This window comes from Ictidomys tridecemlineatus, chromosome 11 (genome assembly GCF_052094955.1).
Source record: "Ictidomys tridecemlineatus isolate mIctTri1 chromosome 11, mIctTri1.hap1, whole genome shotgun sequence".
NCBI classification, from domain to species: domain Eukaryota; kingdom Metazoa; phylum Chordata; class Mammalia; order Rodentia; family Sciuridae; genus Ictidomys; species Ictidomys tridecemlineatus.
Genome location: NC_135487.1, coordinates 11089813 through 11104384, shown reverse-complemented (window position 1 = coordinate 11104384; position 14572 = coordinate 11089813).

Below are 14572 nucleotides of genomic sequence, written 5' to 3'. Positions count from 1 at the left end.
CTGCCCCAGGGGCAGGAATGTCTGCTCGGCTCGCCCCGGAGGCCCATCAGGGAGGCCAGAGCAGGAGGGAGAGCCAGGGCATTCTAAGGCAGAGGTCACAGCTACATGAGGACCCACCAGGTCTGGGACATGACCTGTCACCCTCCTGGTGTCACCCCTCTCCCTGCTGTGCCTAGAGGAGCTCGGGAGCCTGTGAGGCCCGTGCTGTTATCGTCCCCTCGTTCCACCCTCGAAGCAGCTGAGGTCAGCACAATTATAGGCCCATTTTATAGAGGAAGAAACCGAGGCCCAGAGAGGTTCCCCAGCTAGAAAGTGACCAAGCCGGGATTTGAACAGGAAGGTGTCTGTCTCCGGAGTAGGCGGCCCATTAGCTGCCCACCCATGTGGCACCTGCCCATGAGACTTGGTCACGGCTGTTTCTTACTATGACACAAGTTACATATGAACTCACTGCAACCCATTTCACAGAAGGGAAGGTGGAGGCAGAGAGGGAAAGTGACTTGCCCAAGGAGCCCCAGCTAGTGCCGGGCAGAGCTGGGAGGGGAGAGCCGGAGCTGGTGCTGCCTGCAGGCTCCAGGAGGCCGGGCCCTGCAGGGCCTCACTGTCAGAGAGGCGTGCGGCTGCGCCTGCCCTGCTGTGGGGACGCGCCCTCGGGTGCTCACAGCTGGGCCAGGCTCTGGGATGCGGTGGGGGGTGCATGGTCTTCAAGCTGGGGTTGGGGAGGCTGCAGCTTCTGCACATTTTATTTGTTTGCTTTGACTTTGAAGCAAAGACGTTGCCTCATTAATTAGGAGTCTGGCTGAGGACCAGGCAGGCTGAGTGCCACCGTCCCCGGAGGTGGCTCCTAGCCCTGGAGCCTCAGAGCACAGCACTCCCAGCTCTGGCAGCCCAAGACCCAGGCTCCAAATCAGCCTCTCCTGGCTCCAAGCCTCCTTCCGTTCCCAGAGGCTGCGGCCAGGCCTGACGCGTCCCTGGGACCACCTGCACACAGTAGGTCCTGATTAGTCCAGAGCCTCCAGCTGGTCACAGGATTAGAGCCTGGTCGAGTTTCTCATGGAAAGTGGCAGAACGGAGCCCTCGATTGTCAGAGTTGGGGGCCCTCAGAGAGCACCAAGTCCAGTCCTCAGGCTGCAGACTGAGGCACAGAGAGGGCGTGTGAGGAGCCCCGAGTAACACAGCAAGTCAGGGGCAGCGCTGCCCCCCCCAGTCTCAGATCTCTTGGGACAGTTTCCCTCCCTCCCTCCTCCCTCCTCCTCCCTCCTCCTTGGGCAGTTGAAGGGTTAAATCTGCGGTGAATAAGCAGCAAAGGGGACAAACACGGAAGCAGTTTTCCTAATTCAGCAAACGCTGAGGGTCGGCTGAGGCCAGCACCTTCCTAGGCCCTGGGAACACAGTGAGGGAGAGACACGCTCCTGCCTTCCCGGAGCCTTCTTTCTGCTGGAGAGAAACCACCGGAAAGCAATAAATAGAATAAGATATGTGTCATCTAGTGGATAAGGGGCACCTGCGATTTTAAATGGGGGGTCAGAGAAGGTGACATGGAGAAAGAAGGTTCTGGTTGAGGGAACAGTCAGTGCAGCTGGTGCAAAGGCCCTGAGGCTGGGACGTGCCTGGAGGGTTCAAGGAGCAAGGGGCCAGCCTGGCAGGAGTGCAGTGGGGCGGGCCTGCCAGGCACCGGGAGGTCTTCCGACTTCTACTCCAAGTGACTCGTGGCGCCACGGGCCTGTGGAGCAGAGGAGGGCCCTGCAGGGACTTGTCTGAGCACGGTGACTGTGGCTGCTGTGGGAATGGAATGCAGGAGGAGGAGGGGGAGCGGAGCCAGAGCCGAGCAGGGAGCTGCTGCCCCGGGCAGGAGAGAGGCTCAGCCCCGGGTGGGGCCGCACAGGGCGAGCAGTGGTCGGGTTCTGCACATTTTGCTCCAGTTTCCTCCAGGGGGATAAGCAGGTGGACTGATCAGGAGTGTAAAGATGGCCCCAAGGTTTGGGGCCTCAGCACCCGGAAGGACAGAGCTGCCCGCACTGAGCAGGGCATCTGGGGACAAAGACAGCAAATGAGGGCAGATCGGACCAGGGCTGGTGTGGCACAGTTTGCCCCTGAACCTCTCCCTGCCTCGTGGCACACGGGGGCTGCATGCTGATCATGAGCCTCGCTCCCATGCGCTCACGGTGGCCACTCCTGCGGTGCGTGCAGGACTTTGTGGATTCACCTTTGCCCCTCTGCAGCCTCTTGCGGAGTCTTTTGTTCTCTGAGACTGGCCGTGCCTTGTGTTGAAATGTCTGTCCCCCGACTAGCCCAGAGAGCGGGGCCCTTGTCTGTCTTGGCTGCGCCCCCAGCGCCCAGACTCTCAGTAGCTGCTCATTAAAAACACGGTTTGTGCCCCGCATCCAGCCCAGTACTTGACCCCCAGGCGGGGACCTTGCGGATGGCTTCTGTGAGGAACCCGGGGCCAGGGAAGGCCAGGGTCACTCTTGTGGAGGCGTTAACCCTTGGGGCCCAGAGGGGACCTTGGTGTCAGGAAGCACACCCCCCTCCACAGGAGGACCCCAGCCCAGAGCCCCAGGGGAGCAGCCGTCTCCCTGCTGAGAGGCCATTTCCTGGAAGCAATAGGGTGTCCCGGGGTCCTCCCATCCCCTGGGGGTGTTGGGGGCCCTGTGACTGGACACCTGAGCTGTCCTCCCAGGGCCTGCTCAGGGGACCATGACGGATGGTGTCATTCTGAGGAGAGGAACTGGCGTCGGGGACCTCCGCCCGACTTGGGGACAGGGTGCGGCCTGAGCCGCGCTGGACTCCACAGCCTCCCCGTCCCTCGGCGCCACCCGCTCCCAAGTGCCGCCCGGGTGTGCTGACCGGGGTCACGGGGCTCAGGAGGCCTCCTGAGGTCCTGCTCTCTTGAGGGGAACTTGGGCCTTTGTCAGATAGAGTCACAAGACCCCCGGGTGCCGACAGGGACCACCCTGTCACCAGCTCATGGGGTCAGGGGGACAGCCGTGACAGCCCCGAGCTGCAGAGGTTCGCGGTCACCTGCTTCCTGGGGTTTCAGACCAGCTTTGCCGAGAGCCTCTGCGCTGGGGTGGCTCTGACCTGTGCCAGGCCCTGCCCAGGGACCAGCCCCAGTCCCCGGGCGAGGCCTGACACCGGGTTTGACTCCCCTCGTTCCCAGACGAGGAAGCCGGGTCTGAAGGTCAGGGGATCGCCCAAGGAAGGAAGAAGGGAGCGGCAGTCCTTGGGTTAGCCTGACCCCTGAGCCGGAGCGTTCTGTTCCACCCTCTGGTCACACAGGTCCCTTGACTGACGAGCTCTCTAGTCCCTGACAGCACAAGCCCTCAGCCTCTCCGCCTCTCCGAGGCACGTCTAGACCCCCAGACGAAAGGAATGAGGCAGAGTCCACCCCACCCCGCCCCCTGAAGCCTGCCTCTGCAGGGCCGTGGGGGGTCTTTCCTCCCGCTGCCCGCTGCCTGCTGCCCGCAGCACCATCTCTGCCCTCCTGTGCAGAATCCTTCAGCCTCAGGGAGGATTTATGGGCACACGAAGCCCAAACCACCCAGCAGGCCCTGCCCTGCGACTCTGCACAGTAAGGGTTCTGCCCACGCAGGCGAACCCCGTAGCACCCAGGTGAACGTTAGTCACCGACGACGAGCGAGCCTCGGGCGCAGGCGGGAGACACACCAGACTGTCGGCCTCCACGGCCTGCCACCTTCCACTCCACCATCTTCGAGAACAGAAGAGCAGATGGGGCCCGTGGTCCCGTGCTCCGGTCTGCCTCTGGCTCTAACCCATCCTGGTCCCCAGGCCCCCCTGTCCCTTCTCCAGCAGCCTGGGCTTCTCCAGGGGACCATGGCCACGAGAACGTCACCCCACGGAAGCAGGGATTTTGTGCACTCACAACTGTCCCCTCTGTGCTTAGCACAGTCCCTGGTGCGGGGCAGGTGCACACCTAGAGTCCTTTGCTGAACTGAAAACATGGCTTATCTATGACCTGCCCGTAACTCCGCGCCGTCGTCTGTTGGACTCTCCCTCCCGGGATCGCCCTAACATTTCTGTGAAAACTTGGCTGCTTGTGAGTTCTCTGCTCTGTCCCACTGATCCGTGTCTGTACCTCCACCAATTCAACACAGTCTGATTGGGGTGGCTCCGTAGTAAGTCTTGAAATCGGGTTGGCCAATTGCTCCCACTTTGTTCTTCTTTCTCAAAATTACTTTAACTCTTATAGTTTCTTGGCCATTCCATGTATTTTGAGGGTAATCTTGCATATATCTATAAATTATTCTGATGGGATTTTCATAGCCATCGAAATATAATCTATATATCAGTTTGGGGAGGACTGACATCTTTATATGGTTGTCTTGCAATCCATGAACATAGTATGACTCTCTGTGTATCCAGATTTTTAAAATTTCTTTCATCAGTCTTTTGTGACTCTCAGCATAAAAGGTCTTGTACATGTTTTGTTAAATTCATATCAAAGCATTTCATTTTTTGTTGTGATTTTAAATAGTAAATTATATTTTCAATTTCAATTTCCAAAAGATTATTTCTAGTATACTAAAAAAAGGATTTTTGTGGGTGGATCTTGTATCCTGTGACCTTGCTGAACTTGTTTATTAGTTATAGGAGTTTGTTGGTAGATTTCTTGGGGTTTTCTGTATGGATCATCATGTCATCTACAAATAAGGACAATTTGCTTCTTCCTTTCGGATCTATATGCCTTTTATTTCTTTTCTTGCCTTATTGCACTAGCTAGAACTTCTAGTACCAGGTTGAGTATTAGTGGTGAAAGCAGGGATCCTTGTGGTATTTCCCATGTTTTAGGGGGGAAGTATTCAGACTTTTACCACCAAGTGCATTGTCAACGTAGGCTTTGTGTAGCTGCCCTCTAAGGATGTCCCCTCTATTCCTAATTTGCCAAGACTTTATTTTTATTTGAATGATTATTGCAGGTTTTCAGGTGATTTTCGACATCCGTGGATATGATTAAATGATTTTTCTTCTTTAACTGATAATAGGGTAGACTACATTGGTTTTCAAGGATTGTACCAATTTATGAATCAATTCTTCAAGAATTGCCAGTTCATGTTTGTGGGGTTGTTTATGATATCTCCTTGTTTTGATTTCCGTTGTCTGCATTGTCTGTGGTGATATTCCCTATTACGTCTCTTATTTTGGTCATCAGTGTCTTTTCTCTTTTTTAGTTTTGCTTGATGTTTGACGTGGCCAGAGCAGGGAGCTGGGCCCTGCAGGCGTGTGGGCCTGGCACACTCCTCCTGGCCTCGTCTGGTGAGGAGCAGGACTGGATCTGGGTAGCAGCCACCACAGGGTCAAAGCTGGAGCTGCGTGGGGACAACGCTGCCACGGGACATGTCACATGGACTTGAACCTGGGCCTGGTTTAAATAACACTGACACCGCGCAGTCTTTGGGGTCAGCCTTGGGTGATTCTCTTCCTGGGTTTGCTGTCCGCGTGGTGGATTCACACCAGCAGGAAGCCCAGAGGCAGGCGGGGTCCCTGTTGCCCGGTGCGGTGCGCGGTGGCTGCCTGGGAGGCTGGCTCTCCAGTGCTCCCAGCCCAGACCTCAGCAGGCTTCCCTCCTTACTGCGCAGGGCTGCCCGGGCATCGCTGGCATCACAGGGCCCTGTGGGTGTAGAACGGACGCGCCTGGGGCCCAGGAGCCAGGCGGAGGACCATCAGGCCTGGGGTGGCCAGGCACCTCCCACGAGGGCACCGTCCTCCTTGGCTCCGGTCGGTCTCTGTGGGTGCACCGCAGGGCAGGCTCCCGGGCCTCTCCCGCGTCTTAGGGACATGCTGACTTCAGACAGGCGGCCCAGCAGGGTCCCCCCTCCGTGTCTTGGGCAGAGCATGTTCCAGGGCTGTTATCTGCATCCTGGTCAGGAGCATTGGCTGAGGCTGGGCTCTGGGCAGGCTCCAGGCTACGAGGTAGGAATTCAGGAACGAAGGGTTGACACTGAGCTTCCAAGGAAGGGCAGAGACCATCCGGGAGTTTGCGCCCGAGCCCAGGAGCGTGAGCGCCGCGTGCCAGTTCAGGGAAACTGGGTGGGATGGGTACCCCCTGCCTCCGCCTCGGGGTGTGTGCTTGTCGGCTGGGCACTGGGAACGGAGCCCAGGGCACTTTACCCCTGAGCCAGGCCCCAGCCCCTTTTTAAGTCCGGGTCTCCCTGAGTTGTTTAAAACCTCACTGAGTCGCACAGGCCGGCCTCCAACTTGTGATCCTCCTGCCACAGCCTCCACCTGGCTCTGTTTTTGTTCTGTGGCGTGGGGGATCGACCCAGGGCCTTGTGGCTGCCAGGCAAGCGCTCTCCCTCTGAGCCACATCCCCAGCCCCCTGCCTCCCCGCTAGTCCAGCCCCCAGCGCTTTCTCCCTGAGGGCACATTTGCTCTGTCCCCCGGGAGGCGCCCCATCCTCCTTCCTATCCGTACCTACCTTCCCCACTAAACCTGTCCAGGCCTTTGGCGGACACAGGCTGAAATTCCTTTCTGTCACGTCCTGAGTCATGACCCTGGGAGCTGAGTCTTCTCCCATGACAGCCGGGGCCCGACCTGCGTCTCCTCGCAGAATCCTGGCATCTGGCCCAGAGAAGGGAGGGCAAGGAAACTGCGGCTCAGAGAGGGTGAGAGCCGGAACCACATCACCCAAGAGACCAGGGGACAGCGCAGACCTGGCCGTCTGCAGAGACAGGCTGCAGGCTTCCCTAGGTAATGGGGGGAGGGGGTAAGAGACCCCAGAGTCTCTGGTCTTTTGTGCATTCAACAGACATCTGCAGAGCGACCCTCTGAGGCAGGCACCGGGGACACAGAGAGACAGCGCCCAGAGGAAATCTCTCTCTACTGTGTGCGGGTGGACAGAGACGTGCACATGGACATGGGTGTAGGACCTGTTGGGCTCTGTCTGTGTGGAGAGAGAGACAGACAGAGACCTCTGCTCCCCGCAGGCTGGAGACCCAGGAGGCGTTGCAGCGGGAGTCCAAGGCCGCCTTCCCGGGAGTGCCCCCCCCCCACCAGGAGGATGTCAGTCTTTCTTCCCTTAAAGCCGTTGCCTGATTGGACAAGGCTCAGTACATATGGAGGCAGGGAGGAGCTGCCACTCACTAAGGTGACGGGCAGGTGGATGCAGAACAGGATGGCAGCCCTGCTTTCTGACCCCTGCTCATGTCCTTCATCTTCCTCGGGAGGAGTCTGGGACAGGATTTGGAAGCGAGGGGGTTATTCGGGAGGCGCAGGCCACCCCACAGAGAGCGGAGGCCACCCCACAGAGAGCGGAGGCCACCCAGGAAGGGGAGAAGTGGGTGCCCTGAGCTGTCGGGCTGGTTAGCACCTGGGCACCTGGAGCTCAGCCCGCTGGGCAGTGCTGGGAGGTGGGTGGAGCGCGGGAGCCAAGGAGCCGGGGTGTGGATACACCCACTCCCTGCGGCCATTGGTGGGAGCCACTCCTGAAGGTCCTCGTTCCCTGGTACCTTGGTCAGTGACTTTGGTGGCCCGAGAAAGCCCCAGGCACAGAATGCAGGAGCTGGAACTTGGAGGCTGGGTCTCCATGCGCTGAAGAAGGAGGGGATATGGGGAGCGAGGGCAGGCACCCATGCAACCTGCTGCGGAATGAGGGAACGCCTACCTGAAAAAGCCACAGGGGCATCTGTATAGAGCTCAGGGGACTCAGGGACCCCTGGTGCCGGACTGGGGAAGCCACTCTGACACTCCTGGCTTCAGTCTCCCTTGGTGACTCATCCTTCCTCTTTCCCCTTGCCCGCCCACCTGCCCTGGCCAGGAGGCAGGTGAGGCTTCATTGACACAGCTGCCCTACACCCACATGCTCTCACGGACTCTTCCAGAAGGAGGTGGCTTGGCAGAGGCATCAGGGTCTGCTTATCAGTGTGTGGGCATCCTGCCCTTCCCTGAGCTTCCAGCACCTGCCCACAGCGCCCGCCCCAACACCCCTCCTCCTGGTTGCATAGTTCTCTGCCTGCAGGAGGCCAAGATCTCCTAGTGGACTGGCCAGTGTGAGTGGTATTGAGTAACTTGACCCACTCACATGTGTATCCCGTGGTGCCTTCATATCAGTGCGTATCTCTTAAAATTGCAACGTGTATCAAACGTCCAGAGGAGCATGTAAACATATGTGCACTTTCGGGAACAATATTAAAGTGAACATCATGTAAATGCCATCCAACTAATGAAACTGAAAGCCTTCTGTGTCTTTGAAGATGTTTGGGCATGTCCCTGACCACTTCCCCCTTCCTTCAGAATGAACAATTATAAAAACTTTTGTGATCATCATTCCCTTGTTTGCTTTATGATTTTTACACTATTGTTTAGTTTTGCCTTTGTGTTTGTGGTCTTTACGTAAAAGGAAGCACACTTTGTTCCTTGGCGTCTTGTTTCTTTTACTCAAACTGTGTTGGTGAAATTCATCCATGTTGATGTGTGGGCTATAAATTGTTCATCATCATTACTGTCTGACATCCCATCATATGAATATGAGACAATTTAGTTTTCTGTCCTACTAGAAATGGGCATCGTTTCCAGTTGTTAGATAATATGACCAGTGTTGCTAGGAATATTCCTGTGTCCTAGGGTACAACATGAGGCGTTAGTTGATTCTCTAGGAGTTGAATTTATGACATAGGGTGTGGGCATTGTCAACTTTACTGGGTAGCAACAAACAGCTTTTTCAGTGGTTGTATCAATTTCATCCCCATCAGAAACGATAAGGTTCCAGTGGCCCCATACCGTCGGCAACAGCTCTACTGTATGTATGTATGTATGCATTTTTGCCTGTCTCGTGAGCATGCTCTAGTATATCATTATGGCTTCAACTTGGACTTCCTTGATGACTAACAAGGTTGAATACCTTTTCACTGGCTTATTGGAAAACGGTGTTTCTACTTTGTGAAGGGACTAGTCAAAGTTTTGTCTTTTTTTTTTTTTTTTCCAGTACTAGGAATTGAATCCAGGGCCTCGCATGTGCTAGGCCAGCATTCTACCTCTGAGCTCCATCTCTCCTCTGTCTGTCTATTTATTTCGGAGTACTGGGGATTGAATCCAGGGCACTTTATCACTGAGCCACAGCTGCGGCCCTTTTTATTTGAAGGCAGAGTCTCTCTAAGTTGCCCAGGCTGGTCATCAACCTGTGATCCTCCTGCCTCAGCCTCCTGAGTAGCTGAGGTCACCGGCCTGCACCTGTACCAGGTCGGTCTTATTTTTCTACTTGATTGAGCCCTTTTCTTTTCTTGTGCTTATTGAATGGTAGGAGTTGTTTTTATATCCTAAATACTGGTTCACAAAGAGTAAAATAATAAAGGAAAAGAACAGGGGCTGGAGATGTGGCTCAAGTGGTAGAGCGCTCGCCTGGCATGCGCAGGGCACTGGGTTCAAACCTCAGCACCACATAAAAATAAAATAAAGATGTTTTTAAAAATTTTAAAAAAGAATGTACACTACATTAAAACAAAGAGTGTCTTTTAATGAAAAGATAGATTAACAGTGAGAAACAGTATATTTTAGACAAGTAAGTGAAGACAGACAAGTATATAGGATTCATAGACAACCCCTGTTGCTCATAACAAGACGTCTGGCCCCTGTTGTGTGTAATTGAATTATTTGTATATTTCTGTATAAGTTATGCATTATTTGGGGGGGATATTGAGGATTGAATTCAGGGGATCTCAACCACTGAGCCCCATCCCCAGCCCTATTCTGTATTTTATTGAGAGAGAGGTTCTCACTGAGTTGCTTAGTGCCTCCCTTTTGCTGAGGCTGGCTTTGAACTTGCGATCCTCCTGTCTCAGCCTCCCGAGCCGCTGGGATTACAGGTGTGCACAACCACGCCTGGCTAGTTTCGCATTATCTTAATCACATAAACTTTTACAATATGCCCTGTTACCTGGTACAGCAAGCTTTCTCACCTTTTCTTCTTCAAGAGGGACTTAGCTATTCTCAGCTCTCCATACGTCTATGTAAATTTTATAATCAGCTTGTAAATGATTCTCTCTCTCTCTCTCTCTCTCACACACACACACACACACACGCACACACACACACACCTTGCAGAGTTCTGATTGGGTTTACTTTGCCTTGGCCTTGTGGGTCTTGAGGAGAATTGCCATCTTTTCCATATCAAGTCTTCCATCTATGAACATGGTATACCTCTGTTAATAAGATCTTCTCCATGAAGACTTTGCACATTTTTGTTAATATTTATTTGCTTCTTATCATTCACTTTTTGATGCTATTGTGTTATATTTAAGGTTTGTCATCTTCCGTTTCTTCTTGGTAGGTGGAAATAGGGTTGATTTTTGTATGTTGACTTTGTAGTAATGGTCTTGCTAAACTCTCCTGTTAATTCTTGTAGTTTGGCGACCCTTTGGAACTTTCTAACTATATAATAATTCCTTTCTAATATTAAAGTTCAGTGGCAAAAGGATCTTCTGTTCAATGCTGAATATAAATAACGGGAGCATTCTTGTCCTGGAAGGAAGGGTTTGAACATTTTATCACTAGTGTGACATTTGGTGCCATAGCCACACTTCTGTTATCCTTTGCTAGAAAAAGCCGATGTCGCCCTGAGCAAACCGTTCTTGTGAATCATTTAAACTAGCAGCACAAGACTGATTTACCTAAAATTTCCCTCATCCCTTTCTTCCCTTTTCCAGACTGATGCAAATCAACAGATTACTGGCTACTGAGGTTTCCTGAATCATTTCTCCTGAAGATAAAAGGAGCTTAAAACTGTTTTGCAAATGCTTGTGTGTGTCTGTGTGTGGGGGGGTGAAGGCTAGGGATTGAACCTCAACCCCAAAACCTGTTTTCAGTTAAGGTGGTCTTTAGGATATAAGCCACCGTCTTCTCCGGAACTTGTGGCTCCCACTTGTGCTGGAGTCACTGGGCGCTTTTTGGACAGCAACTGAATGGCCTTGGGTTTGGCAACGATGTGGGTTTCCTGTGGATCTGTAGAATGACCTGTCGGGCTTTCAAAAACCCCAATCACTGCCCCTTCCCCCAGGTTTCTGACTCAGACGATCCAGGTGGAGCCTAAGGATTTTCTCACCAGTTCCCGGGTGGTACTGATGCTGCTGGTCCAGGGACCACCCTTTGAGAACCGCTCCGGTAGACAGTCTTTACTGGGTTAAAGGTGTTCCTTTCTAGGCTTATTTTAAAATCACACGTGGTAATCTTATCTGCTGTTTTTTTTTTTTTTTTAACAATTTATTGAGGTGATCACGTATTTTTCTTCTCTCTCTTGCTCTGTTGAATTGATTTTCCTAAGGTAGAGCTGGGGGTCCATATCATGAGGTCACCCAATATCTTTTTTAACAACTCAGTTTGCCATGGTTTTGCACAGGGACGGACGCTGTGTCCCCAGGTTGCTGTCTTGCTGTCTTGCTGCTTTGCTCGGGGCGGGGTGGGGGTGGGGTGTCCTACCTCAGGTTAGCGGTGACGTGTGGCAGTTGAGCAGCTTCGGTTTGTCCGAGTTATTGTCATGGCGTCCCCTCTTGCCGCTGGCCCCTCCACCCGCCTGTGAGCTCCTCCACCCGCGGGTTCCCCATCTGTTGCGTCTGAATCCCCAGAGTCTACGACCCGAGCTGGACACACAGTAGGGCAAACTGTGTCCCTATGGGGTGCGAGGACCAAGTAGCTGCCTGCAGAGGACAAATGAGCCACTAATCCCGCAGGGGCGGAGAACGGAGGAAGGAAGTGTGTGGGCCCTGCTTCTGCCTGGCGCACTCCGGTCCCGGAAGAACCCCGAAGGTGGGCGCCCCGTCCTTGTGCAGCCGAGCAGCCGAGGCTGAGCGGCGGGAAGTCTCTCAGGAATGCACACTGCACGCTGCGCTGGGACCCTGCTGCTCCGCGCCTCTTACAGAGGCCCACATCGGGCGAGGTCACTTTGCACACCAACCCCCTTTGAGAATGAGAATTGGAGGGCAACTCTGGTTCCCTTTTTGCATTGGTTGCTGGGAAACTCAGGTCCAAATTCTGGGTTCGCCCACCTGCCATAGGTCGGTCCTCACGGCCACATGTTTGCTCGCTTTTTTCCCGTGGACTTTATTTCTTGGAAATCTTCCCTGCCTGATGCCTTTTTAATCATCCATTTCCTAAATACATTCAACTCCCTTGAGGACACGTCCGGGAAATGGTTAAATAAGTGGAAAATCCACAGACGTGCTGCTGAGCTGCCGGCACCCTCTGGCCCGGTGGCTCTCAGAGAGCCCCTTCCCCGTGCCGGGCCTGCCCAGCTGCTCAGGCCCCGGCCTGCGGGAGCCCTGGGAACTGCCCGGGCAGCGGTGACTTCCCGGAGCCAGGGTTTTCAGGTGACGAAGGCCGAGGTGCGGTTTCTCAGGACGCTGAGACTCGTTGAAAGACCCAAGAAAGGTTCAAAGGGGACCGGGAGCTGGCTTCCATGTTGGCCTTACGCTCTTCCAAGACAGAGCAGCTTCAGAGGCGGCTCGGGGCTTCTCCCCTGATGCCCAGGGCCTCGGCCGGGCTCCTCCGAGGTGCCCGCCTCTCAGGGAACCCTGAGGCTGACTCTCGCCCCCCGACAGCCTATCAGAAGCAGGTCACTCACCAACACAGCACCGAGATGCGGGAAACCAGGGACCCCCGGGCCTGGGCCCCAGGACGCGGGGACACATTTGGGGGAACAGAGAGCCCACCTCCTGCCCCTGGCCTGTGGAAACCCGTCCACCTTGTCTTCAGTCCAGGGGAGGGGTGCTGGCACACTGCGGTGGAACCCAGGGGACACACAGACCTCCTTTGTGCATCAAGACTCCCCAGTAGCCAGTCCTCCTAAGTGTCTAGCTGTGACTGAAAAGTTTCTCATCAAGAAAAAGTGAGTGAGAGGCTCCTTGGGTGGCGTGCAGAGCAGCTGAGACTTCGGAGCCAAACACATTCGTGTTTTTAGTTTCCTGGGGCAAGTGACTTCAAGGTGTGTCCTCCCCCATCTTGTAGTGGCAGTTCATGGGGTGCCAGGTACTGTGCCAAGCACTGCCCTGTGACCTCTTGCACTGCTCACAGCAATTCCCTGAGATCCATGCTATTACTATCCCCTTCTTACCAACAGAGGAGAGTAAAGTTCAGAGAGGTTAAGTAACTCGTCCAAGGTCACACAGCTGGCAAGCAGCAGAGCCAAGAAGCACACCCTGGCAGTCTCTGCTCTGTGCTACAGCCTTTGCCACTTGTTGCCTGGGGCGCACGGAGTCTGTGCTCCATAAGCATCTAATGAATTCAAGAAGAGTGTCCTCGACTGGTGGCTCCCAGGACCTACCTCCACCTGCAGGGCTCTCGCCTTGAGCCACGGGCAGGTACAGGTTGGCAGCGCACCTGCCCCTACTTCTGCCTCGGGACCCCAGTTGCACATTTGCTGCTTCATTGCCCACAACACAGAGAAGCAGGAAAGACGGAGGGCACTTCCCCAAATGGGGGCCGTGTGTGTGTGTGTGTGTGTGTGTGTGTGTGTGTGTGTGTGTGTGTCTGCTGGCACTGACGAAGCCCTTGACTCATTAATCTCTCTCCAGGAAGCTACTCACTGTGGCTTTGGGCCCAGGCCACAGAGCAGAGCTGCAGCGTTAATGGGCGGGGGTGGGGCTGGGCGGGGTGGGGGTGGGGCTGGGCGGGGTGGGGGTGGGGTCGAGGTCGCAGTATCAGGAAGGGAAGGATCCAGCCGGACCCAGGACGCCTTCTCCTGACAAGGAGGACTTGCCCTGTCCCCTTCTTTCACCTGGGGATCTACAAAGAACAAACCCGTCGTCCCCTGTGCAGAGTGTGTCTCTGACTGTGGGCGGCGGCTGCCCAGCCCCAGGCCTCACTTCCCAGAGCCCCTTGCGTCCTGCTGTGTCCCCCGAGCTGCAGGCCCCCTCTGGCCCGGGCTGTCTCGGGGGTGTGTCTTCTCCCTGCCGTGGGCTGAGGGGCGCCTCCAGGGAAGCCACACTTGGGGGACTCCATTGCCTGGGTCCCTGAGAGACGGAGGGGCACAGAGCCTCCCGCCCCACTCACCCGCCCCCTGGGCCACCTCCCGCTGCTGGCCTGAGCCAGGGGCCAGCATGGACCGTGGCGGAGCCTCTAGTGTCCTGCGTCCAGGTGCAGAGCAGCTGGGGCCATGCTCCCTCCCAAACCGCCTGCTCCCCCTGCCCTCCCACAGCCTCGCTCTCCCGTGTCCAAGGAGAACCTTCTGGATAGTGTCCTGGGGCCTGGGGAATGTGTGCACCGGGAGCCTCCTCCAGAGCCTCCTCGGGGACCTCCTCTGGGGACCTCCTCCGGGGACCTCCTCTGGGGACCTCCTCCGGGGACCTCCTCTGGGGACCTCCTCCGGGGACCTCCTCTGGGGACCTCCTCGGGGACCTCCTCCGGGGAAGGCGGCATTAAAAAAACCTCATTTCAGGGCCGGGACGGGAGCGGGCCTCACGTGGGCTGGGCACAGTGAGACAGAAACCTCCCAATTTCCACGGGCAGAAAATGACACACATCGGTTGTGCGTCGTAAGCTCCACTCATAAAGTGGAAGACCACGTGGCAGCGAGGCAGAAGGCGCCACGGTGACATCCCTCGGGCACGACACTCACCAGGCGGGTCAG